Here is a 27,873-nt window from a genome sequence, read left to right as displayed (position 1 = left end):
CCAAGTTTTTCAAACCCAAGATGTTCTACTCACACACTTTTGTGTCTGAATCCTTCAATCCTTTGCTCTGTGGGGTCTGGAAATCCTCTTGTACCCTCAAGATCAAGGTTTTTGCTTGGATGCTTATTATGGACAGGTTGAACACCAAGGACATGGTTGAGAGAAGGCACTGGCACATGGATGATGGGGTCCATTGTAGGCTTTGTCCCTTGCAGGTTAGAGAAACCAGAGATCACTTGTTCTTCAACTGCAATTTCAGTGTCAGGGTCTGGAATTATCTGCAGATTGATTGGTCTACTCGCACCTCCATGATGCAGCTGGTTACTCAGGCTAGAAGAAGTTTTGATAAGCCCTTTTTCTCTGAAGTGGTTTTCATTGCTTGCTGGAATATTTGGATCATCAGAAATGCCAAAGTATTCAGAAATGAGAGACCTAGTTTCAATAAATGGAGGTTTGCTTTTAAGCATGATATTAGCCTAATGCAGCATAGAATCAAATCTGTTTACAAGGATGAACTGCTTAGATGGATCTCTTTTCTCCCACCCTAAACTAGTTTTGTAATCCCCCCTTTCTTGTTTTACCTTGTACCCTGGTTACTCCTTGTAATCACCCTATTGTACTACTTATTCTTTTTTCAATAAAGTTTTGATCTGCTGTGGGGGTTTTGCCCCACAGTTCCGAGTCAAAAAAAAATACCCTTGGTGAAGCCTATCCCCCAAACTGCAATGTAGGATATGCCACTAAAGGCTTCAGAATGGATTATGGATAGTGGTTGCACTAACCACATGACTGGTGATTGAAGTCTTCGGATGGATTCAATCCTACGCCCGTCTGACAAAAGTCACATCACATTTTCTGACACTGGTAAAAGCAAGGTATTGGGTCTGGGTAGAGTTGCAATCTAAAGGGATCAACACATGGATAAAGTGATGCTTGCTGAATCCCTTGGTTTCAACTTAATGTCTGTCTCAATGATTTGTGATTTGAACATGATTGTGATATTTGGAAAATATCGTTGCCTTGTGCTTGTGGAATCTGAAAAATCTCTAGTCTTTGAAGGGTATCGAGAAGATGATATGTATATGGTAGATTTCTTAGCATGATCACAGTTGGCCGTATGTCTTCTAGAAAAAGCTTCAGAGTGCTGGCTCTGGCATGCCGGAAACAATGATGGGAGGCGCCTAGTCAAATAGACCCCCAGAGTATAACAGTACGGTGGATCGCCCCCGATCACACCAAGCACAACAATTTAATTGCCATACCCCTAGACCTAGTAGTCCAGGGGCTCCATAATACATAAAGCCCTCGCTGGTATGAAACCAAAAATAAACATCTTTTCAAAACATGCCAGGTGTAAAGGCCAAGTCTATTGGCCCACCATTCTAACGGTTGTCCTCGGATCAACAAAAAATGTCATGCCAAAGATTAATTATTCAGTAGCCTCCCCTCGTGCGGTAATTAACCGTGTGACAACGGGGTGAACCACGTTGGCTAGATTCCACGTGGCAAACCATCAGGCCAACGCCGTGTGATATAAGCACACCCATAGGCAAGGCCAGACTACGCACTTAGAAGCGGAAACCACATAGCTGCAGGAATAGCGAGTCGTGCATGCCTATCAAAATTTTGATATGACAGCCAACCATCCGGACACCAACTGAGGAGTCCGCGCTATTTCACGGTATAACGGCTGGGTTCCCCAAGGTCCGATCAGGAGCCCTTAGACCAACCACAAGAGGACGCTCAGCTGCCTCATAGCATTTTCCTTTACAAACTAACTTTGACGCAGAACAGGATGGACGGCGCGGAATCAGCCTGAACACTCGATGGCGGGAATATGCAGGTAGAAGGCAGTTCAGATTCACCTTTGATCCACTCACAACCCCCGCCAGTCCGGCCATCATAGGTTCCGCCAAACCCCCCCTCTCATACATCATACCCATATGCATAGACATATCATACTACTAAAATGGATACACTTATCAGCCGGCGTGTATCGCCGATGCCTCTTTGCCAAATGTGGCAGCCATGCTTCGTGTTACGCCCGGTTATGCCAGGGGCTGCACAATACAACAATCAAGTCCGACCACCTTTTTGGTCGCTCGGCACCCCGAACTTATAGCACTATATGCATCAGCTCCGAATCATGTCTTGGGTCATTGGTTGGGTTTGCCCGGCTCCCATGTTTTGGTACCTTACGTTCCGGTCCGTCAGCTAAGGTAGCACTGGGAGAACTACTGTGATTGTGTCCCGGTTCTGCCGAACGAGCACCTCAATAGAGAAAGCCGAAAACCGACTGTCATGATGCAGCGAGAGCCGGTCAGCTGTTCGATAGGTTATAAAATCCTTAAAGATTTATTCCGCACAACACCATTATAAATGCAGAGTGCGATGGATCGGTCCTCCGATCAGGCGCCAATAGAGCCCCTAGTTCGGCATTCCAAATACTAGGGGCTGCGCCGACCATACTCGAATTCCTATGGCTAAGTGGGAGTAATAAAGCCGTATAGTCCGATTGCCTGGTTTGTGGTGAGAAACACCTCCTTCAAAGGACCCAACTATGGGATAAAGAGCGTTCAGATATACCCCGAACACCCCCGTATTCCTTTCTGCGTGGGGACAGAAGCCGACGACTGGCCAACTCTCAGGACGTACATACAATAAACAGCCACACATGAAGAACATATGTTCAAGCAAAACATGCAATATATAATAAAATTGCCATTATCCCACATTACAAAAAGCGGCACAAATGCCCTCAGGGAAATATAATGTCTTTGGCACACTTGTCCGCTGCAAGGCGGGCCCCTTTCAGTACACTTTCATAGTAAAGCTCGGGCTTGCGGTGCTCCTTACCCTTCGGCGGCCCTTCAGTCATCAGCTTCTCCGCGTCAAGCTTCCCCCAATGCACTTTTGCACGGGCAAACGCCATGCGCGCGCCTTCTATACAGACTGATCGCTTGACAGCATCAAGCCGAGGAGAGGCTCCCACAATCCGCTTGACGAGTACGAAGTAACTGCTTGGAATCGGCTCCTCAGGCCACGACCGAACAACTAAGTCCTTCATGGCTAGTCCGGCTGCCTGGTGCAGTTCGACCATCTGTTTCAGCTGATCGATAAATGGCACCGGATAGTTCGGCGCCAAATACTGCGACCAGAAATCCCTCTCTGTAGACTTCTTCTCCTCGATGCGGTAGAATTGGGCGGCATCTGATATGCTGCAAGGAAGATCCGCAAAATCCCCTGGAAGAATAAGAATTCAGCTTGCAGCTTAGGATTCTTCCCATTATCTTATACAAAGAGCTAAGAATACAGAAGGCCTTACCAGCCGCAACTTTCCCGGCCTCCTAAATGTCTCGCACAGCACCTCGGGCTTCTTCTTGAGCACCTTCTGCAGCCTCGAGAGCTTGGGCGAGTTCGGATTCTTTCCCTATTAGACTCTGCTCCAAGCCCTCGCTTTTCTTCACAGCTTCCTGGAGCTCTCGCTCAGCTACGATGACCCTGGCCTTGTGTTTTTCATGAAGCGCCTGTTCGGCCTCAGCCTTCTTGTTGGCGTCAGCCAAATCTTTCTTTAGCGCCTCGTATTCGGCACCAGCTCGTAGAGCATACAATACAAATATTTATCATAATGCACAACTCTTCGTTCGTGCCAACTTCACGACAAATGTTTCCAACATACCTTGTGTAAGTGCATCTAGTGCCACCCCTAGTTGGTTTTCGAGTATTGACGACATATTTGGTTGAGGGACTAATGCGTTTGTGAGAATTGCAGGATAACACAGGTAGTGTCCCTCATTGATTCGGTTTACCTACCGGAGATGACCCCTAAAAATGTATGAAGACATTGACGACAATGGTGGTATGTGAAGATATTCATATTGAAGACTATGACATGAGAAGACATTGAGTGAAGACTATGGAGCGCGAAGACTGTGTCGTTTCGTTGTTTCCTTTTTCTTCTTTGTTGAGTCATAGGAACCACCGTACTGTTAAGTGGGGTCCAAGTGAACAAAGTCAAAATGACTGAAGTGATGCTCAACCCAAATCCTATGTCTTCGAGCGAAGACAATGAGAGCAAATCTTATCCAGAGCTGGATGAGTCAGCGTTGCTTGTAGCCCAAGTAAAGTTTTGAAATCTGACCGTTGGAACACGTGTCAGTTCCTTAGTGACCCAGGGTCATTTTGGACATATCAGGTCGGGTTGCCTTGTGGCTATAAATAGCCCACCCCCTACACCATAAATTGGTGGCTGCTCAGAGTTAGTGCACGGCTTTTGTCATTTGAGAGCAACCCACCTCGAAGCCTTTGAGAGAGAGAAATCCTTGCGAGGACAAAGCCCAAACACCCAGAGCCAAAGAGTGTTAGGCATCACTGAAGTCTTTCTGTCTGTGTGACCTGAAGACTTATTACACTTGAGGACTGTGAATCCTCCAGCCAGTTAGGCGTCGCGTTCTGAGCATCCAAGAGTCATTGTGGATCGCCGGTGAACAAAGTCTGTGAAGGTTCGGAAGTCTACCTTGAAGACTTACCAGAGTGATTGGGCGAGGACTGTGTGTCCTTAGCTCAAGGGGTATAAGGTGAAGACGCGGTCTTCTGAGTTGGATCTCAGCCTCCCTAACCAGATGTACAGTTGTCACAGCAACTGGAACTGGTCCAACAAATCCTGTGTCTTCAACAAGTGACTGGTTCTATCATCTCCCTCCTTTTACTTAGTGTTTGTCTTTGTGAAGTCATTGCCTATTTGTCATACCTGTTTGACTTCATTGCTTGACTACTATCGTTGGTTGGCTTCATACTATCTTCCATCCTGATCCTTACTACTAAGCTGCTATTAGTCTTTGTACTTTCACATTATCGCATACTTGACTATGGTTTGCTTGTTGTAGTTTATCTTCCGCTGCATATCAATTAGGTCATTTCTATTGTTTGTCTTCAAAACTTCCATGTTTTGAAGACTTCCATAAAAATCGCCTATTCACCCCCCCTCTAGTCGATAACTAGCACTTTCAATTGGTATCAGAGCAAGGTACTCCCTTGTTCTGTGTGATTCGGTTTAACCACCTGGAGTTTTAGCTATGTAGACTGCAGGGATAATCAAAGTCTCCGCTGCTTGCCCCGTGTTCGATGGAACTGAATATCCCTACTGGAAGAATAAGATGCGCATGCATCTTGAAGCCATTGATGTCGACCTCTGGTATGTCGTCAAGATCGGCGTTCCCAAAACTGGTGAAGGTGTCACCCTTGCTGATGTCAAGAAGTTCATTCAACTGGACTCTACTGCCAAGAACATCATCTATGGTCATCTGACCAAAGGACAGTATGGCCGTGTGAGTGCTCTGGAAACGTCGAAGCTAGTTTGGGACTGGCTATCCAAGGTCAACGAAGGCGTCTCAACCCAGAGAGATCAAAGGATCAGTGTTCTTCGCAACCTCTTCAACCGCTTCAAGAGAAACGACAATGAAAATGTCCAGCTCACGTTTGATCGCCTCACCGACATCACAAATGAGCTTCATGCTCTCGGCGCCACTGAGATTACCAAGCATGAAATCGTCAAGACACTACTGAGATCACTTGACAGCTCCTTTGACACCCTTGCCCTCATGATACAAGAACGCCCTGACTTCAGGACACTCGATCCGTCTGATATACTTGAGAGGCTCAACACACATGAGTTTCAGCTTTCTGAGAAAAGAGATATCTATGGTCCCAACTATGGCCGAACTTGCGCTTTGAAGGCAAAAGTTGTATCCTCATCTGAAGAAGAATCTGACTGCTATTCTGATGATCCTGAAGACATTGGAAAGGAACTTGCTATGCTTGTGAAGAAGTTCCAGAAGTTCACTAAGAAGAAGGGCTTCAGAAAGTCTTCACGATCTAGCTCAAGGAATGATGAAGCTTTCACTCATGACTACAAGAAGAGAACATGTCACAAGTGCAAGAAACCTGGACACTATATCTCTGAGTGTCCACAGTGGGACAATGAGAAGAAGAAGAAGAAGAGCAAGGAATATGATTCTGATGACAAGAAGAAGAAGAAATCTTCAAAGTCTTCTTCCAAGTTCTCATCAAGGTCTTCATCTCATAAGAAGAGCTCATCTGGCAAGGCTCGTGCTTTTGTTGGCAAGGAAATGGATTCAGAGGAGGAGTCAGCTTCTGAGGAGGCGGAGGTGGAGTCTGAAGAGGAGTCCGACCCTGGCGTTGCAAGTCTGGCTCTAGCCACAGCCTATGTTGCCAAGTCCATCTTCAACACTAAAGACAATTACTTCCACACCAACGCTGAAGCTGATGACAAAGACGACCCTGCTCCCACCTACTACTTCATAGCACGTGGTGCCAAGGTAAAATCACGTGATGCTTACTTTCAAACATCAAGTGAAGATGACTCTGATTGTGAATCCAAACCCAGCTACAAAACACTTGCTAAAATTGCAATTGAACAACAAAAGGCTATGGAACATACTCAAAAACTGTTAGACAAAAGTGATGACCTGTTGGACGCGGAAATGACAAGTTCACAGTCCTTAGTTGAAGACATAAAAAATCTTCTTGCTAAGTACCAAGAACTTGAAAGTTGTCATGAAACGCTCTCAACCACTTATGAAAAGCTCTCCTATGATTATCTTCAAAGGAAGCAAGAGCTTGAGAAATTGAGAGCGGCTCATGAAGATCTTCAAAAAGAGAATGAGTCACTCCGCGTTCAACAGATCAGTCCCGCTCAGGATGGATTTGAACCACCATGTCTAAAATGCATTGAGCATGATAACGCTACCTCTGTTGCTGAATGTTCCATTGCTGCTACTATTGCATTGTCTTCAACTACTGATGTCATAACTAACCCCTCTGTGGAGGATACCACTACTATTGCTGATGAAAATGCTAGGTTGAAGACATTGCTTGAAACAGGGATACCACATGGGTTGCTGCAAAGGGACCTTCAGTGGATCCATCCACCTTATCTAGTTTCACTTGTGCTAACCCTATTATCATTGATGAATCCTTTGATGCAAACTATAAACTGTTTAAGAATCAGAATGGTGAAGTGTTTGCCAGGTATATTGGTACTAACTGCAGGAATGGACCACCTATGAAGAAGATCTGGGTTCCTAAGCAGTGTATTGAGAATCTTCCTCTGAATGTCATCATGACACCACCAAGGAAGAAGACAAACCCCAGACCTATGGCTTCATATGGCCCAAAGGCTTCATACAGATACATGACTCACCTGAGTCGCCCTAACGCAAATGTTTTGCAGGGAAACCGTACTCAAACTTATGAATATGAGCGTGTGTCTTCAAACCGCTATGTTCATAGAACTAAGAACTTTTCTACTTATTCATATGAGTATCGCTCTTCTCCTGCAAGGCTATTTGCTAGGGCTCCAAAGCCAAAATTCTCAAATGCTGCACTTAGACTCATTGCTTCTAAGCCACCCCTGAAGATGTGGGTGGTTAAGAAGAACTAACTTTCTTTTGCAGAGAAAGGTCTCCAGCCTGAAATCAAAGGCGTCCGATGCTATTGCTGGGGACCTAAAACATATTGTAGGATGCAAGATAAAATGCCCAAATTGTCTTACTATGAATTTCACATCTGAATTGCTTGCCAGTCATACTATCTGTCCTAACCTTGATCTAAGCTGTGATAATCATCGTGTGCGTCAAATGCTTATGCTTCACAACACTCTTTGTGAAGCCTATCGTCCTAACTGCACTGTAGGGTATGACACCTCATGCTTCAGAATGGATTATGGACAGCGGATGCACTAATCATATGACCGGTGATCGAAGTCTTTTCATGGACTCAACCTTACGTCCATCAAACAAGAGTCACATCACATTTGCTGACACTGGTAAAAGCAAGGTATTGGGTCTAGGTAGAGTTGCAATCTCAAAGGATCAACACATGGATAAAGTGATGCTTGTTGAATCCCTTGGTTTCAACTTAATGTATGTCTTGATGCTTTGTGACTTGAACATGATTGTGCTATTCGAAAAATATCGTTGCCTTGTACTAATGGAATCTGACAAGTCTCTAGTCTTTGAAGGGTATCGGAAAGATGATCTATACATGGTAGATTTCTCAGCAGGTCCACAGCTTGCCGTATGTCTTCTTACAAAAGCTTCAGAATGCTGGCTCTGGCATCGGAGGCTGGGGCATGCTGGCATGAGGAACTTACACACACTCGCCAAGAAGAAGCATGTAATAGGCATCGAAGGTGTCAAGTTCAAGAAGGATCATTTGTGTGGTGCCTGCGAAGCTGGAAAGATGACTAGGGCAAAGCACCCCTCAAAGACAATCATGATGACATCTCAACCCTTCGAGCTGTTACACATGGACTTATTTGGCCCTACTCACTACTCTACCCTCACAACAACTGCTTGTCTCTATGGCTTCGTCATTGTTGATTACTACTCAAGATATACATGGGTGCACATAATTCTCTACAAGACTGAAGTGCAAGATGTCTTCAGACGCTTTGCCAATCGAGCCATGAACAATTATGGCGTCAAGATCAAGCACATCAGAAGTGACAACGACACTGAGTTCAAGAACACCGGACTTGATCTTTATCTGGATACAATGGGAATCACTCATGAGTTCTCTGCTCCATACACACCTCAGAAAAATGGCATCATAGAGCGCAAGAACAGAACCCTCATTGAGATGGCTCGAACAATGCTCGACGAGTACAAGACACCAAGTAAGTTCTGGCCTGAAGCTATTGATACAACATGTCACGTCATCAACCGTGTTTACATCCATAAGCTTCTGAACAAAACATCCTATGATCTCCTTACTAGCAAGAAGCCAAATGTCAGCTACTTCAGAGTATTTGGAGCTAGGTGCTGGATCAAGGATCCCCATCACAAGTCAAAATTTGCACCTAAATCTCACGAAGGCTTCATGCTCGGTTACGGAAAGGACTCGCACTCTTACAGAGTCTTCAACCTCTATCTCTACAAAATCATCAAAACTGTGGACGTGCAATTTGATGAAACCAATGGTTCACAAAGAGAGCTCCTGCCAAGTACACTAGACGAAGCTCCGCCCAGCGAATCTATCAAGCTGATGGGAACTGGTGAAATCATGCCTTCTGAAGCACAACCTGAAGAGGAACTTATAATTTCTGCACCTAACCAACCTGAAGACAATGCTCAGTCTGAAGACAATCCTCCCAATGATGACAATGATCAGCAAGAGCAAGGTCTTCGTCCAATTCATCCTCGAGTTGCAAATGAAGTACAAATTGAGAAGATAATTGATAGCATCAATGCACCTGGTCCACTTGCTCGCTCAAGAGCAACACAGTTAGCAAATTTCTGTGGGCACTTTTCTTTTGTGTCAATATCAGAACCCAAGAAAGTTGCTGAAGCCTTTATGGAACCTGAATGGATACAAGCTATGCAAGAAGAACTTCAATAGTTCAAGCTGAACAATGTTTGGGAACTTGTCAAGCGTCCTGACCCTCGCAAGCATAACATTATTGGCACAAAATGGATATATCAGAACAAGCAAGATGAGCATGGTCAAGTCGTCAGAAACAAAGCACGTCTTGTGGCTCAAGGATAACTCAAGTTGAAGGAATTGGCTTCAATGAAACATTTGCTCCTGTGGCTAGGCTTGAAGCTATTCGCATACTGCTAACCGATGCTAACCACCACAACATCTTGCTATATCAAATGGATGTGAAGAGTGCATTTCTCAACGGCAAGATTGAAGAAGAAGTATACGTAGCTCAACCACCTGGCTTTGAAGATCCAAAACATCCCGATATGGTATACAAGCTAAACAGAGCACTGTATGGCCTCAAACAAGCTCCTCGCGCTTGGTATGATATGATCAAAGACTTCCTGAAGAGCAAAGGCTTCAAACCTGGATCCCTCGATCCCACACTCTTCACGAAGACATATGATGGTGAACTGTTTGTGTGCCAAATATATGTGGATGACATTATCTTCGGCTGCACCAAACAGAAGTATAGTGATGAGTTTGGATACATGATGCAAGAGCAATATCAGATGTCCATGATGGGTGAGCTGAAGTTCTTCCTTGGTCTTCAAATTCGTCAGCAAAGGAATGGCATCTTCATATCTCAAGAAAAATACCTCAAAGATTGTCTGAAGAAGTTTGGAATGGAAGATTGCAAAGGTTACACGACGCCAATGCCAGCCAAACACCATCTGGGTCCCGACGACAATGGTAAAGAGTTCGATCAAAAGGTATACCGCTCCATGATTGGTTCCTTACTTTATCTATGTGCATCTAGGCCAGATATTATGCTTAGTGTTTGCATGTGTGCTCGATTCCAAGCGGCACCAAAGGAATCGCATCACTTAGCTGTGAAGCAAATTCTTCGATATTTGGCTTACACCCCAACACTCGGATTATGGTATCCAAAGGGCTCAAAATTTGATCTGGTTGGATTCTCGGATGCTGATTATGATGGTGACAAGGTGGATGGCAAGTCTACATCAAGCACATGTCACTTTCTGGGATGATCACTTGTTTGTTGGTCATCAAAGAAGTAGAACTGTGTATCAATCTCAACTGCTGAATCTGAATACATTGCTGCTGGATCTTGCTGCGCTCAGCTTCTATGGATGAAGCAAACTCTCAAGGACTATGGCATCAATATGAAACAAGTACCTCTCTTCTGCGACAATGAAAGCGCCATCAAGATTGCCAACAATCCAGTCCAGCACTCGAAGACAAAGCACATTGAAATTCGTCATCACTTTCTCAGAGATCATGTCATGAAGAAAGATATTGACATCATTCACGTCAACACTGAAGAGCAACTGGCAGATATCTTCACAAAGCCCTTGGATGAGAAAAGGTTTTGCAAGTTACAGTGTGAGCTAAATATCTTGGAATCCTCAAATGTCCTCTGATCAGGCACACATCCTAACACTTATGCATGTTGATGACTTAGATGCGCAACACATGATGTAAAGTATATCTTCAATCAATGAAGACTTACATTCTGAGTGTGAATACATTAACATGGAATTTGACTTCGGAGCGCCACGATAATTGTGCGCCGTGTCTGGGTCTAATACTTCCTATACGGTGGGTAACGCCACCACCAAATTTCTCGGTTTGAAGTGTTTTACTCATGGCGTTATTTTTGCAATGTCTTCGCATTTGGTTTGTCTTCAATTTCAACTTATCTTCATGATTTTCTTCACTATGATGATTTGATTGCGTTCTGATATATATATATATATATATATATATATACTAGTGTTTTGTCCTCTACAACATTCACTTATAGCTATGTCTTCCTAGTTGAATCTTTTGAACTAAGTGAATGTGATCGGACCCCAAATCTCTCTATGCTTTCTATCTCAAACTCTATCTGTCCAAATCATATGCATTCTATTGAAACTGTCGAATGTCTTCTCTGCGTCCTTGTCAGCAGAAGACACAGAGACAAACATTAAGTCTGTCTTAAATGATTCATCCTTATTGTTTGAAATCTGGAGAAGCCGGAACAACCATCCGATAAACCTGGCGGGCGTGGGAACATGGGACAACTCTGAGTATGTTGCATGCTTGCCACGTGCCCCTCAGATGTGAACCGCCAGTGGCACCTGCGTAATTGCGCTATGCAGCACACTTCCTTATAAATACATGTCCCCTACGGTAAAGAAAACCCTCTTCCACCTCTCCACCTCGTCAAAACCCTAGCGCCACCGCTAGCTCTCGACGACGCCGACGACGAAGCGCTTAGCTGCCGCGGCTTCTCCGACGCCGTCCTCACGCCGGCCGTGGACATCGTCCTCTCCGCCGCCGCCGTAGGTGTCCTCTGTCACCAAGTTAGGGCACGATGGATTGAGCTGATCGGTCTCCTATTCATCCCATCTAGCAGTTCTTCGTGTGGTAAATACAACTCTATTTTTACCATCTTTTTGATCCTCAAAGAGTCATCCTATTTACCAAAATTGGTTATTGCCTACACAATGTTAGATCTATTCTGTCTGCATCTCATACTGCCTAGTATATTCACTTAAGCTTCATATCTAGTTACATTCCTCACTTGTACTTATTCACAGATTCGTACAAATCTGGAATCAACTCTCAACATATAAGTGAATGTCTTCGCATCATGAGGTCAATGTCTTCAAACTGATTTATCTTCAAATCTTTTGAGAATGCATATGACCTCTTCCCCTTCCCTCGCATCTCTAATGCTGTCATAGGTACATGTCCGTGGGAGAATCCCTTGGTTCTCATAGTCTGCATTCGTTTGCAGAATTCTTACAACATCACATTAAATCTCCCGAAGCCAGTTCCTGTTTGACCAGCAAGCGAAAGCCTTTGAAGCCTTTGAACATGTTGAAGCCATTCAGTTTGAAGTTCATGGCTGCAGAGAAATCAATAAGGAAGGGTGGCAGACAGTGTCATGGGGGAACATCAAGAGATTTGCCTGATGACCTCGCAGAGCTTTACAAGACAGATCCTGAAGAGGATTATAATCAGCGCAAGACCCGAATCCAATGGATTCGACAATATTGGGCTGAACAATGGTTCAAATACAAGTTCGTGACCCAGAAATACGCTGAGAAGAATGCTATCAAAAGTCCTTGGGGTGATTTTCTCTATCAAGGCCTTCCACCCAAGAACAGAGTTGAAGCTATTGCACAGGGTTTCTATCCTTGTATGGTCTGTGGACCTCAGCCTGAAAATGCCGACCCATCATCATTGCTCTGGTGTCGTGACGATAATCTCTTCTAGCGCAACTTCCAGCATGCAAAGGCATCGGCCAAGGAAAACAAGAAGTCATTGGGATTAGACTTCAATCCTGGTCCCTCTTCTCCCCGTGCTGACGGCTCACATGATGCAGAACCCAATGTCATCGGTCCTTTCTTCAACCTTGATGGCCTCATCACTCACATCTTGGTCCAAGGTGCCAAAGTGGATCATTCTGATGATGCTGCTGACACTGATGAAGCCCCAGCTCCTACTCCAAAGCCGAAGAAGCTAAAGAAGGCTAAGGCTTCAAGATCAGCTACTCCTCCAAAAGCTTCACATGCGAAGGCACTGGCCACTGCACCTCCTGAAGACAGTGTGCAGTCTGAAGATCTATCACGTATCTCCAAGAAGACGGAGAAGAAAAAGAAAATTGTCAAAAATACTGATCAGACATTGACTCCTACTGCTATTCTGCGAGAAGAGCACATTGATCTATCCAGCGATGAAGATCTTGCAGATGATGCTCTCGAGCAACTGATCAAGAGCAAGGAAGAAGCAGAGATCTTCAATGATTTGCCTCTCTTTGATGTGGCAATCATCCATAACTTCATTGATGAGTGGTTTGACACCCCAAATCTCAGCTTTGAAGATCTGCAACTTCCCATTGGCCTCAGCGTCTCCTTCAATGGCGCCATTGCTTCTGAGCTAGCTCTTGCTCAGCGCATCTTTGAACTGAAGAACAAGATCGACCATGAGAAAGCTCAGTTCAAGAAGCATGTGGCAAAGCTCAGCGTGCAAGATGTCAAAAACTTCAAGATCATGCTGCACGAGCTCAAAGAAGCCTTTCACAAGAAGCGCGGAGAAGCTAAAGGCTCTCGTGAGCGCATGAAGAGTCTGGCTGACAAGTGTGTGCTAGCCTACAATGAGGCTGATAAGCGCAAGGCTCTTGGTCGTCCTGGCATTGACCCCAGAATGGCTGCAAATAAGAAGAAGCTATCAACTAATCAATCTGCACCTTCAAGGCAGGAATAACCTCGCATAGTCTTCCCAAGCAGCATGACTGGCTCGAAGCCAAAGGTAATATCAACCGCTTCAGAACTGAAGAAGACGAGGACTGCCGAGGTTGAAGCCAGAAAAAGGAGAAATACTAAAGCCTCTGATGTTGCTCCCTCCAAGAATAAGCGCAAAACCAAGAAGAATCGGGCTGCTCCCACATAGCCCTTAGTTGTTGAACCTATCTCAATGGTTCGCCCTGCATCTGAACACCAAGAACGACGGATGATAGTTCATGAGACTGCTTCCACAGAGGCTCATGAAGCTGAAGACATTCCAGTAGTTGATCCCACCGCTGCTGAAGACATTGGTCACAATGACAATGTTGAAGATGATGAAGTTCTTCCTCAGATCGAACACAACTTGGTATCATCGCCTGTTCTCACGAACAGCGAACTCATCAGCATTGGTCGTCCTCTGACGCCAATCGCTCAGGATGCATCATGGGCTGATCACCCACAACAACAAGACTCCCCAAGTACTCCCCAACAACAACAAGTCACATCACCTGTCCAAGAAGAAGAGAATGACTTTGAGGCACAACCAACTCCATCTCCAAAGGCGTCGCCAACATTACGCAGGCTTCGCCAAGGACCAAGGCCTCAAGTCCCTCTTTTGAGCATTCTAGAAGGAGAAGTGCACCACCAACCTGTTGCACGTCAAGTGTTTCCAGAAGGCACTCCGACTGTGAATGTCTCCGTGTCTGAAGAAAAAGCTGCTGAAGACAATCCGGCTGCATCAGCCGACGACAACCAAGAAGAAGAACGTGTCCCTACCCCCCCATCACTGAAGAAGTTGTTCCTGAAGTGAACGTGCCAGTGCCCGACCCTCCAGCTCATCAAGTGGAGGTTGAAAATCTTGAGGCTGCCACCACCAACACAAATGAAGCCAATGACGTAGTCATGGCTGAAGTAAGTGTGGAGCCTGCACCAACCAATGTGCCAGAAGCCAATGATGCAACTGCTCCTGAAGCATCTATTGTGCAGCCTGACGCCTCTGTTGTTGCCACTGCTCCTGTTCCGCCACCAAGGCCCTATACAATTGAGCAAGCATACAACTATGGTCAGCTGATCACTGTCAAATGGCCCGTTCTGGTCCCTCCGCCTAATGCCTCTGGTCCTCAGTTTGATTATCATGTTGAGCATAGGCCTCAGGTCCAGAAACCAAAGCCAAGACTGCCAAGGTTCCCAGGTCCTGCCACCTCTATAGGGTCCTTCAATGCAAATGGCTTCAAAAGCCACAACACCTTCTTTGACACAGCAAAGAACCCCTACTCAAGGCCAAGAATATCATCTGGTCGTTTCTGGAGCTATCAGCAGCGAAGCTATTACTCCTGCATTCTGTATGATCAAGGTCACATTTTCCCTCATATGCGCCTCGACACTGAAGCCATTGCCGGACTGCCATGCTTAGAAGAAGCACTTGACTGCTTTCATGATGCCGGTCTGCTCAGCTTTGTGACTGACAAAGAACATTAGAATGAGGAACTTTTGCTTCAATTCTATGCTACCCTCCACATTCGCGGCTACTACAGAGATACAAAGACATGGGTTCTCGAGTGGATGACAGGAAATGTTCATCATGAAGCCAAAGCTCTTGACGTCATTGAGCTTACAGGCCTACCCACTCCCGGAGAGCTGTTCGAACCTGATTGTCAACTCCACCGCAATGCACTAGAGAGCATCTTCCATAAGCCAGAGCCCAACATGAGCCAGATGTTGAGCATGATGAAGCCTCTGCCACCTGACGCTGAATACCCAAAGGAGTTCTTTGTTGATGACCTTGAGTATCTGCCTCGCATAATATATCACATCATCAGGCAAACTCTATGGCCTATCAAAGGGCATTCATCAGCTGCAAAACTTGAAGGAGCCATGAAGACATTGGTCTTTTACATCCTCAATGGCATCAGCTTCAATACACAAGAATTCTTCATCCGGCAATTGGCTGCGTCTGGATCTGACCTCTTTGGCCTGAAATTCTATGCTCCATGGGTCATGCGCCTCATCAAGCTACACTCTGCTATCAACTATCAGCCCTCTGCTCGCAATCATCTGATCTTTCTACCAGAGGTTGATATGTTAGTTGAAGCCATATACCCTGAGCCTGCCAAGAAGCCTCTTTGTCTTCAAAATGCTGATCACCAAAGCTTCACTCAACCCATGGAAGGAGTCCAAGCTGTAACTCGTGTCTATCCAATGGCTGGGAACACTCGTCTGCCTGATCATGCACAAACTGAAGCTACTGAGAGCATAATTTCCCAAAGGCCTAAGAAGCGCTCTCGCATCCTAAATGACCGAGAACTTCTTGTGGCACTGCATCAGAAACAAGACAAGCATCACTTCTGGCTCAAGCGACAAATGCAAAGCCTCTTGGTGGACGTCAATCGCATTCGAAATCTTGCCACCAAGAATGCTTTTGTCACTCACGAGACCTGTCGACAATCATGGAAGAGTTTGACTCTGCTCAGTGCTGAAGCAGATCTTCAAGACGATGGCTTCACTGAAAGATTCAAGTTTGACTCCACTCCTCCACGGAATGCTGTCCTACGTCGATCTCCATCCCTTGAAGACTCTGACTATTCTTCCTCCGTGGCAACTTTGAATGCCAAAGTGATCGATGAAGACGATGCTACTTCACCGCCTCCTACTTCTGCACGCATCGACACTGCACCAAGTTTGTCTATGCAGCCAAACAACAACGACAACCCTACTGCTTCACCTACTCCTCATGGGAACGAGTAGATGCTCTATGTCTTCAAACCTTTTTGGTCCTTACTGACAAAAGGGGGAGAAGCATATGAGTTTGATAGTCTTCAAGCGGGTTCATTTGGGCGGTTGCTTTATATTTTGCTTAGTGTTTACAACTCTTGGTTTTGATACATTTGGTTCTTTGAGTTGTAACACTTGAACTCGATGGTCGTCTGCTACTTATTTGCTTTTCTGTGATGCGATGATAAATTCCGCATGTGCGATGATAACTTCCGCACTTAGATCATTCTTCAGACGTCCATTTTTCATTGTGCATGTCATTCTCTTAGTTATATCATATTGAAGACTATGACATGAGAAGACATTGAGTGAAGACTATGGAGCGCGAAGACTGTGTCATTTCGTTGTTTCCTTTTTCTTCTTTGTTGAGTCATAGGAACCACCATACTGTTAAGTGGGGTCCAAGTGAACAAAGTCAGAATGGCTGAAGTGATGCTCAACCCAAATCCTATGTCTTCGAGCGAAGACAATGAGAGCAAATCTTATCCAGAGCTGGATGAGTCAGCTTGGCTTGTAGCCCAAGTAAAGTTGTCGTGTGTGTTTGAAATCTAACCGTTGGAACACGTGTCAGTTCCTTAGTGACCCAGGGTCATTTCGGACATATCAGGTCGGGTTGCCTTGTGGCTATAAATAGCCCACCCCTACACCATAAATTGGTGTCTGCTCAGAGCTAGTGCATGGCTTTTGTCATTTGAGAGAAACCCACCTCGAAGCCTTTAAGAGAGAGAAATCCTTGCGAGGACAAAGCCCAAACACCCAGAGCCAAAGAGTGTTAGGCATCACTGAAGTCTTTCTGTCTGTGTGACCTGAAGACTTATTACACTTGAGGACTGTGAATCCTCCTGCCGGTTAGGCGTCGCGTTCTGAGCGTCCAAGAGTCATTGTGGATCGCCGATGAACGAAGTCTGTGAAGGTTCGGAAGTCTACCTTGAAGACTTACCAGCGTGATTGGGCGAGGACTGTGTGTCCTTAGCTCAAGGGGAATAAGGTGAAGACGCGGTCTTCTGAGTTGAATCTCAGCCTCCCTAACCATATGTACAGTTGTCACAACAACTGGAACTGGTCCAACAAATCCTATGTCTTCAACAAGTGACTGGTTCTATCCTCTCCCTCCTTTTACTTAGTGTTTGTCTTTGTGAAGTCATTGCCTATTTGTCATACCTGTTTGACTTCATTGCTTGACTACTATCGTTGGTTGGCTTCATACTATCTTCCATCCTGATCCTTACTACTAAGCTGCTATTAGTCTTTGTACTTTCATATTATTGCATACTTGACTATGGTTTGCTTGTTGTAGTTTATCTTCCGCTGCATATCAATTAGGTCATTTCTATTGTTTGTCTTCGAAACTTCCACGTTTTGAAGACTTTCATAAAAATCACCTATTCACCCCCCTCTAGTCGATAATAGCACTTTCACCTTGCTTGCCTTCCAGTTGCTTCTTCACACGGCTGAGTTCTTCCTCGGCTCGTGCAAGGCTATGCTTCAGTTTGGACACTTCCGCATCATAAGCGGCCGTCCTCTCGGCAGAAGCCTGTTTTCACATAAAAGGGTATACGTCATTCATATAAACTCCCGCGAAAGCAGTTGGTTTGATCCCCTGCCTAGCTCCATCTTCTCCGCCGGACATCGTATCAGGGGCTACTACTCCTATTATGACAATTCCTCAAAGGTTCCTTAGGAAACATACCTCAAAGGCCTTTATAGGGCCAAAGTAGGACTCGTTCAGCCCGCTTTTGGCAGATTGAATCTTCTCAACCACCGCACCCATGAGAGTGCGGTGCTCATCGACAATAGATGCGTTTTTCAATGCTATCGATAGACCGCCGGGCAGCTCTGCTTGAACAGAGGATGCCGGCAAGGTAGGCAGGCCTCCCACCATCGAAAGTGGCTGTCCGCTCGACTCTGGAACCTTAGAGGTCCCAGGGGCCTTATCTACCCCCATGTGTCCGGCAACGGGGATATGTCCTCCCTGGTCCGGGTCCTGTCGAGATGACACCTCAGTGTCGTGCCTGAACTTTGGGGAAGGGGCCTGCGGAGGTGTCTCACTCGCCAAGGCGTCTGAGCCCAGCGAATCCTCCGATGTGGACTGTCCGGCACGAGACCTCGCCGGGCTATGCAAAAATACGACAATAGTTAAAACCGACAAATCCAAAAACAATCCCGGACGCATACGCGAGTTCGGATTCTGTATACTTACGACTTCCCCAGGGGCTGGGCCCTGGGGTCCCACTCCGGGCTGCTGTCGACAGCCGTGGTGGATGTCTCTGGGAGGTAACCTTTCCCCCTCTTGGGCGATTCGGCCTCCAGGGACGGGGAAGCTGCACGCTTCCTCCCACCTTCAGAGTGAGGCTCGTCCTCCTCTGCTTCCTCCTCTTCGTCTTCTGAAGAAGGAGCGTCGCTTGAGTCTCCGGATTTTGCGTCCGAAGTCTCGCGGCGACGGAGGCCACTCCGGGTCTTCTTGACCTTCTTGGAAGCCTCCTTCTTTGGCGCCTTGTAAGGCGGTGGGACCAGTATCTTCGACAGAAGGGGTCCGGCCGGTTCCTCTTGCAGCGGGGCCGGACAATGTATCCAGTCCACTTTCTTTATCCATCCCTGAAGTCACAATGAAACACGATTAGGATGTCCCCCTCATGGCATGCCGGCTGAAGCACGAATAGACAGAGCGTGACTGTAACTTACCGAGCTCGCAAAATGGGATAATTGATATCCACGGTCCTCAGCGGGGCCCGGCCATGATTTGCCGGACTTGAAGAGCACCTTCCAGATATCCTTGTGGGAGGAATCATAAAGCTCCTGAAGGGTTCGGTGCTCGGTTGGGTCGAACTCCCACAGAGCACAAGCTCGACGCTGACAGGGGAGAACCAGGCGAACTAGCATCACCTGGACTACATCGACGAGTTTGACGTCCCTGTCAACCACACTCTGGACGCACGTCTGGAGCAGTGACAGCTCGTCGGGCGAGGACCAGTTCGGGCCCTTCTTGGGCCAGGACGTAAGCCGCAGTGGAGCTTCGGATATGAACTCTAGAGCTGCCGCCCACCTTTTGCCGCGTGGTTCGGTGATATAGAACCACTGCTGCTGCCACTCCTTGACGGAGTCATTGAAAGCGCCCTTCGGCCAAGCGTCCTTGGGCATCTTGCTTACCATGGTGCCGCCACACTCGGCATGTTCGCCACTCACCACCTTGGGTTTCACATTGAAAATCCTCAGCCATAGGCCGAAGTGAGGTGGGATCCAGAGAAAAGCCTCGCACACGACGATGAACGTCGAGATATTGAGGAAGGAGTTGGGGGAAAGATCATGAAAATCGATCCCGTAGTAATACATGACTCCCCGAACGAACGGGTGAAGGGGAAAACCGAGCCCACGGACAAAATGGGGAAGGAACATGACTCTCTCGTGAGATTCCGGAGTGGGGATTACCTGTCCCGCAGGTGGGAGTCGGTGGCCGATCTTCTGGGCCAGATACCCGGCTCCTCGGAGCTTCTTGATGTCCTTTTCGTGGATGGTTGAGGCCATCCATTTGCCTCCTGCTCCGGATCCGGACATATTTGGAAAACCTCTATTCGATGGAGAAGAAGAGTGCTTGGGCATTAGGGCTCGAACAGAGGGGAATGGGCTAACGGAAGGAGAAGGCATGGGTAAAAGAGAAAGGAACCTAACCTCTTTATAGGGGCAGTAACTGCTTTTTGCGCCTCCCCACTTGCCTGGTGAAACCCGTCTACCTCCCACTCACCGCGATTAGCGGCGCGGTTGGATTACCCATACCCGTATTGATGAGAATCCCGTGATAAGGGGACACGATCTCCGCTCTGACAAGACGTGTCAAAGAAACCGCCTCGTAATATGCGCTGTACCTACTTGTGGGAAAACGGTTCAAATGATGATCCGCCCGTAATAACATGTCACGTCATCAGAAACATTTGTTAGCAGATTGCATTTGTGAAGTATCATTCTCTCTATGGTGGCACATGAAGATCATTTTGTGGATCCGGACACGATTCAAGTGTTCGATAATTACTTTGGAGTATTCGAAGGAGGAACCCGCCTTGCAATGCCGAAGACAATACTGCATGCCGGACTCATCGTCATTGAAGCCTGGTTCAGGGGCTACTGAGGGAGTCCTGGATTAGGGGGTGTCCGGACAGCCGGACTGTGTACAACGTCCGGACTATTGAAGCGTGAAGATACAAGACTCAAGACTTCGGCCCGTGTCCGAATGGGACTCTCCTTTGCGTGGAAGGCAAGCTTGGCGATCCGGATATTATATTTCCTTTCTTGTAAACGACTCCATGTAAACCCTAGCCCTCTCCAGTGTCTATATAAACCGGAGAGGTTGGTCCTTAGAAGGCCGATCACAATTACAATCAGACCATCATAGGCTAGCTCTTAGGGTTTAGCCTCTATGATCTCGTGGTAGATCAACTCTTGTACTACCCATATCATCAATAGTAATCAAGCAGGAAGTAGGGTTTTACCTCCATCGAGAGGGCCCGAACCTGCGTAAACATCTGTGTCCCTTGCTTCCTGTTACCATCAGCCTTGACGCACAGATCGGGACCCCCTACCCGAGATCCGCCGGTTTTGACACCGACACTCGTCTAGCAGTTCGTCGGCGGTAATTAAATCTTACTTTTTACTGCCTTTTTGATCCGTCAAATCCATCCACTTCAACCAAAAGTGGTTTCTTCACTTCCAAATCTGGATCTGTTCTCATCTGCATCTCATATAATGCCAAGTATATTCACTTATGCTTCATAACTAGTTAGATTCCTCACTTGTACTTATTCATGGATTCGTACAAATCTGGAATCAACTCTCTCCAAATAAGTGAATGTCTTCGCACTATGAGGTCAATGTCTTCTAAACTGATTTATCTTCAAAATCTTCTAAAAATGCATATGACATCTTTCCCTTCCCTCGCATCTCTAATGCTATCACAGGTACATGTCCGTGGGAGAATCCCTTGGTTCTCATAATTTCCATTCATTTGTAGAATACTTACAGCGTCACATCGAATCTCCTGAAGCCAGTTCTTGTCTAACCAGCAGACGGAAGCATTTAACTATGTTGAAGCCAATCATTCTGAATATTATGGCTTCAGAAAAGTCTGCACGAAAAGGTGGTAGGCAACGCCGTGGCAACACTTGATTTGCTCCCTGATCTATATGAACTGTACAAGTCAGATCCTGAGGATAACTACAACTAGCGCAAGAACTGGATTCAGTGGATCCGAAGATATTGGGTTGAGGAATGGTTCAAGTACAGGTTTGTAACACCTGAGTATGCTGAAAAGAATGCTATCAAGCATCCATGGGGTGACTGTCTATACCGCGGCTTGGTGCCAAAGAGCAAGGCTGAAGCCATTGAGCGAAAGTTCTATCCTTGCATGGTTAGAGGACCATAGCTTTAAAACGCCGACCCATCTTCTCTGTTATGGTGTCGTGAAGACAATCTTTTCAAGCGAAACTATCAGTTTGCTAAAGATTCTGCTAGGAAGAACCAAAAGGAGTTTGGCCTCAACTTCAACCCTGGCCCCTCCGCTCCAAGATCTGATAGGACACGTGAAGCTAATGAGAACAGAATTGGCCCCTTCGCCAATTTGATGGGCTTCTGTCTCACATTGCTGCTCAGAGAGTAGCTGTGGAGCAATCTGCTGGCGAAGCTGATTCTGAAGATGCTCCCTCACCTCCAAAGGATAAAGAGAAGAAGAAGGCAAAAGCTTCAATGCTATCTGCTTCACCGAAAGCTTCAACTAGGAAGACTCTAAAGACTGCACTGCCTGAATCCAGTGTGCAGTCTGAAGACTTATCTCGCGTGTCCAAGAGGACCAAGAAGCCATTTCCCAAGAAGGCCACTGGGCAACCCCTGACTCCGTTTGCTGTTCTGCGCAACGAAGATGACACCATTGATCTGTCCAGCGATGAAGATCTTGGTGATGATGCTCTTGAGATGCTAATCAAGAGCAAGCAAGAGGCAGAAATCTTCAACGATCTACCCCTCTTTGATGTTGACAAACAACTTCATTGATGAGTGGTTCAACGACCAGCGCATCAGTATTGATGATCTTCAGCTTCCAATGGACATCGGCGTCGCATTCCATGGAGCCACTGCTAGTGAGTTGGCCTTGGCTCAGAAGATTGTTGAGCTGTAGAGCAAAATTGATTATGAGAAGGCTCACTTCAAGATGAACATGGCCAAGATCAGCGTGGTAGATGTTCAAATCTCAAGAAGATGATGAATGACCTCAAGGAGGAGTTCCACAAGAAGTGCACTGAAGCTAAAGGCTCATGAGAGCGCATGAAGTATTTCACTCAGAAATGCGTTCAAGCCCACAATGAAGCTGAGAAGCGCAAAGCTCTTGGGCGCCCTAGCATCAATCCCAGGATGGCTGCCAAACAAAAGAAGCCTGTTGTGATACAGATTGAAGCACCAAGGCAGGAAGAACCTCGCATTGTCTTCCCTGCCAGCATGACATGCTCGAAGCCTAAGGTCACCTCAGCAGCTTCAGAGCTAAAGAAGATAAGGGCAGCTGAAGTCAAAGCCAAGAAGCGCAAGCACAAGGATGCATCTGACGATGATCCTTCCAAGAAAAAGTTGAAGACTAAGGGGACTAAGTCTTCAAAGAAAGAGCGTGCTGCGGCCTCTCAGCCTCTCATTGTTGAACCCATCTTAGTTGCTCCTCCTGCTGCCACCAACCAAGAACAACGTGTTGTGATCCACCAGCCTGCTTCCACAGAGGCTCATGAAGATGAACAAGTTCCAGCTGTTGACCCCAACACAGCTGAAGACATTGGTCGTGAAGACAATGTTATTGATGATGAAGTCCTTCCTCAACTCGAGCACCACTTGGTATCATCGCCTGCTCCAGCGAGCAGTGAATACATTAGCATTGGTCGTCCATTTATGTCAATCGCTCAAGATGATTCCTGGGCTGAGCCCCTCAAGAAGAAACCCCTGTTCAAGTTGAAACACCCCATACTCCACCAGCGCAAGTTACCAATATGGTACTGAATGACGACCACTACTTGGAGACCACTCCATCACCAAAGGCGTCGCCCGTGTTTCAACGGCTTCCCAAAGGTCTCAGGCCATTAGTCTCCATGTCCACCATCCCAGAAGAAGATTCACAACAATCCAGCTCAGTGGCACGTCAAGTGTTCCCTGAAGAGAATCCTTCTGTGACGGTTCCAGAGTCTGAAGCTAAAGCTGTTGAAGACATTCCGGCTGCATCAGCCAAAGAAGAAGAAAGAAGAGAAGAGACAGTTGCCACACCCCCTACCATAGACCAAGTCATTCTCGAGGAGAATGTGATTTTGCAAGCCCCTCCGGTCATTGACCAAATGGAGGTTGAGAACAATGAGGCTGCCACAAACACTGCTGAAGCCAATGACCCTGTCTTGGCTGAAGACCATGTGGAGCCTGAAGCTAATGCTGCGCTTGAAGCCAATGTGAATCTGAAGCTTCTGTGACGCTGGTCCTCACTGATGGTGCTATTCCTCCCCCAAGGCCTCACACTATGGAAACGATTTACAATCGTGATGGGGAGTTGGTCACAGTTCGCTAGCCAATCATGGTTCCTCCCACTGCTCCCGGACCACAATATGATTATCATGCGGAGCAGCGACCAAAAGTTCAGTAGCCAAAGCCGAGGCTGCCAAGGCTTCTAGCTGCTGCTACATCGCCAGGATCATTCAGCATGAACAGCTTCAGAGCACACAATACCTTCTTTGACAAGGCCAAGAACCCATACTCGAAGCCAAAGATCTCTTTTGATCGATTCTGGAGCCATCAACAGCGTAGCTACTACTCTTGTGTCCTCTACAACCAAGAGAGAATCTTTCCTCACATGCGTCTTGATTGTGAAGCTGTTGCTGGGCTGCGCTGCCTTGAAGAAGCTTTGGACTGCTTTCGGGATGCTGGTCTTCTGCCATTTGTCACTGCCAAAGATCACTGGAATGAAGAGCTTCTGCTGCAGTTCTATGCTACTCTTCACATTCGTGGCTACAACAGGGATCTGAAGACATGGATCCTCGAGTGGATGACAGGAGATGTGCACCATGAAGCCAAAGCTCAAGACATCATCGAGCTTACCTCCCTGCCCATTCTAGGTGAACTGTATGAGCCTGGTTGTCAGCATCACAAAGAAGAACTGCGGAGTATCTTTCAGAGACCTGAACCCAATATGAGCCAGATGCTCAGTATGATGAAGCCATTGCCTCAAGATGCAGAATTTCCCAAGGAATTCTTCGTCAAGGACCTTGAGTGCTTGCCTCACACAGTCTATCATATACTGAGGCGTACTCTATGGCCAATCAAGGGACATTCTTCAGAAGCCAAACTTGAAGGCACCATGAAGACTTTGGTATTTCACATTGTCAATGGCATCAGATTCAACTCCCAGGATTTCTTCATCAGACAACTTACTGCATCTGGGATTGATCTATTTGGCCTGAAGTTTTATGCTCCATGGGTGATGCGCCTGATCAAACTCCATTCTTCTGTCAACTAACAGCCCTAAGCATGATATCATCTTGTCTTTCTGACTGAGGTTGATCTGTCAGTTGAAGCCATCTACCCCGAGCCTGCCAAGGAACTGCTATATCTTCACAATGTTGATCATCAATGCTTCACTCAACCAATAGAAGGAATTCATGTCCCCAATGCTGCTATTCCTGCTTATCCTCTGGTCGACAATGTGCGTATGCCTCATCGTGCAAACACCGAAGCCACTGCTAGTACAATTGCGCAAAGGCCTCGGAAGCGTTCTCATGTACTCAATGACTGAGAGTTGCTTGTGGCCTTACATCAAAAGCAGGACAAGCATCACGACTGGCTGAAGCGTCAGATGCATAGTCTCTTGGTGGATGTCAATTGCATTCGCAACCTGGCCACCAAGAACTCATTTGTTGCCCATGAAACCTCTCGGCGGTCCTGGAAGAGCCTCACCTTACTATGCTCTGAAGATGATCTTCGCGAAGATGACTTCACTAAGAGCTTCAAGTTTGATTCCAGGTCTCCACAAAATGCAAGCTGGCGCCGCACTCCCTCACTTGAATATTCTGAGTATTCATCTTCGGCTGCAACTGTTGTTGCGAATGTCATCGATGAAGAAGACGACACCACTTCACCGACCATGGCTACCCTGCATCTTGACACTGCATCGGGCCCTTCTGCACCACCAAACTCCAATGCCGACCCTGCTCCACCATCTGGTCCTTCTGGGAACGAGTAGATGCTCTATGTCTTGAAACCTTTTTGGTCATTACCGACAAAAGGGGGAGAAGCATATGAGTTGATAGTCTTCAAGCGGGTCCTTATGGGTGGTTGCATTATTTTGCCAAGTATTTACAACTCTTGTCTTTTGATACATTTGGTTCCTTGAGTTGTAACACTTAAACCCGATGGTCGTCTGCTACTTCTTCTGCTATTCTGTGATGCGATGATAAATTCCGTATGAAGTCATTTTGCAGACGTCCATTTTCCATTATGCATATCATTATCTTCATTATCTACTTATATGCATAATGCGTTGTCTTCACACTTTGAAGATGGACTCCAAAAAGCAAAACCTGCCATCTGCATTTGCATTCAAAAGCAAATCATTTATATGCACATCTTCAGGGGGAGCCTCCTCATATGTATGAAGACAATACTCACAACACTAAACTTTCATATACTTTTATCCCCGTTGAAAACATCAACCAGTTTGTCATCAATCACCAAAAAGGGGGAGATTGTAAGTGCATCTAGTGCCACCCCTAGTTGGTTTTGGAGTATTGACGACAAACTTGGTTGAGGGACTAATGTGTTTGTGAGAATTGCAGGATAACACAGGTAGTAGTCCCATATTGATTCGGTTTACCTACCAGAGATGACCCCTAAAAATGTGTGAAGACATTGAAGACAATGGTGGTCTGTGAAGATATTCACATTGAAGGCTATGACATGAGAAGACATCACATGAAGACTATGGAGTACGAAGACATAGTTGTTTCACAGTTTCCTTTTCTTCTTTGTTGAGTCATAGGAACCACCGTACTGTTAAGTGGGATTCAAGTGAACAAAGTCAGAGTGACTGAAGTGATGCTCAACCAAATCCTATGTCTTCGAGCAAAGACAATGAGAGCAAATCTTATTTAGAGCTGGATGAGTCAGCTTTACTTGTAGCCCAAGTCAAGCTGCCGCGTGTGTTTGAAATCTGACCGTTGGACACTATCAGTTCCTTAGTGACCCAAGGTCATTTTAGACAAATCAGGTCGGGTTGCCTCCTGGCTATAAATAGCCCAACCCCTACACCATAAATTGGTGGTTGCTCAGAGTTAGTGCACGGCTTTTGTCGTTTGAGAGCAGCCCACCTCCGAAGCCTTTGATAGAGTTTTCCTTGCGAGGACAAAGCCCAAAATACCCAAAGCCAAAGAGTGTTAGGCATCACTGAAGTATTTCTGTCCGCGTGATCTGAAGACTTATTACACTTGAGGACTGTGAATCCTCCAGCCGGTTAGGTGTCGCGTTCTGAGCATCCAAGAGTCATTGTGGATTGCTGGTGAATGAAGTCTGTGAAGGTTTGGAAGTCTCCCTTGAAGACTTACCAGAGTGATTGGGCGAGGACTAAGTGTTCTTAGCTCAAGGGGAATAAGGTGAAGATGCGGTCTTCTGAGTTGAATCTGAGCCTCCCTAACCAGACGTACAGTTGTCACAGCAACTGGAACTAGTCCAACAAATCCCTGTCCTCTCCGAGCAACTAGTTCTATCCTTCACCTCTCGTTACTTACAGTTTGTCTTCGTGAAGTCATTGCCTACTTGTCCGATTTGTTTGACTTCACTGAGTGAAGACTGTGTACTATTTGGCTTCATACTATCTTCCATCCTGATCCATACTACCTAGCTGCTGATAGTCTTCATGCTTTCACTACATTGCTTACTTGACTATAGCTTGTCTAGTGTAGTCTACCTTCCGCTGCATATTGATGACCCACAAGTATAGGGGATCTATCGTAGTCCTTTTGATAAGTAAGAGTGTCTAACCTAAGGAGGAGCAGAAGGAAATGACAAGCGGTTTTCAGTAAGGTATTCTCTGCAAGCACTGGAATTATCGGTAACATATAGTTTTGTGATAAGGTAATTTGTAACGGGTAACAAGCAACAAAAGTAAACAAGGTGCAGCAAGGTGGCCCAATCCTTTTTGTAGCAAAGGACAAGCCTGGACAAACTCTTATATAAAGGAAAATGCTCCCGAGGACACATGGGAATTATCGTCAAGCTAGTTTTCATCACGCTCATATGATTCGCGTTCGTTACTTTGATAATTTGATATGTGGGTCAACCGGTGCTTGGGTGCTGCCCTTCCTTG

This window comes from Triticum dicoccoides, chromosome 5B, assembly GCF_002162155.2.
Source record: "Triticum dicoccoides isolate Atlit2015 ecotype Zavitan chromosome 5B, WEW_v2.0, whole genome shotgun sequence".
Taxonomy (NCBI): Eukaryota; Viridiplantae; Streptophyta; class Magnoliopsida; order Poales; family Poaceae; genus Triticum; species Triticum dicoccoides.
Note: the sequence above shows the minus strand (reverse complement) of the source record.